Below are 788 nucleotides of genomic sequence, written 5' to 3'. Positions count from 1 at the left end.
TCAGAGAGTGCATACCGTGTTTGTTCTTTTGTGATTGGGTTACCTCACTCAGGATGATATTCTCCAGCATTGAGCTGTTTTTCTAGTCAGACATAACAGCAAGTCTTGAGGCTAGTCAGGTATGACTAGGTACTAGTGAGGGGTGTTGGGTAATCATTGTGAATTAAAAAATTTTATTTATTTATTTTCATTTTATGTACATGTGTCTTTTGCTTGCATATTTTTCTGTGTGAGGGTGTCAGATTCCCTGGAACAGGAGTTGCAGACAGTAGTGAGCTGCTATGTGAGTGGTAGGAATTGAACCTGTGTCCTCTGGAAGAGCAGCCAGTCCTTTTAACTGCTGAACCTGAACTTTGGGAAGGTCATGGAAGACTTGCCCCTCTGGAAGGAAGAGGCTAATTAACATTCCTCAGACCACAGGGTGGGAACTGACTTGTGGGTGGGAACACATTCCGCAGGACAGACCGTTACTCACCTTCAGACAAGGGAAGTCCTTGCCACCTCATTCCCTGAAGACCAATCAGTTTAAAAAGTCACTCTGTTCTGCCAATCCATTGTACCTAATGGCTGCTGCCCTGAAAACTAGCTGTGTGGGGTCGCTGCCTCTCCTTTGGGTCTGGGATGACCTCAGTGCACTGGAACAATAAATTCCTCTTGCTTTTTGCGTTGATCCAGGCTCCAGGTGGCTCCAGGTACCGGGTACTCAGGGGGTACCTGGTAAGCTAAAGCTAAGGCTTGACAGAATCTTACAAACTATCACTGTGGATTAAATATATATATATATATAT

This window comes from Mastomys coucha, unplaced genomic scaffold, assembly GCF_008632895.1.
Source record: "Mastomys coucha isolate ucsf_1 unplaced genomic scaffold, UCSF_Mcou_1 pScaffold14, whole genome shotgun sequence".
Classification (NCBI taxonomy): domain Eukaryota; kingdom Metazoa; phylum Chordata; class Mammalia; order Rodentia; family Muridae; genus Mastomys; species Mastomys coucha.
Note: the sequence above shows the minus strand (reverse complement) of the source record.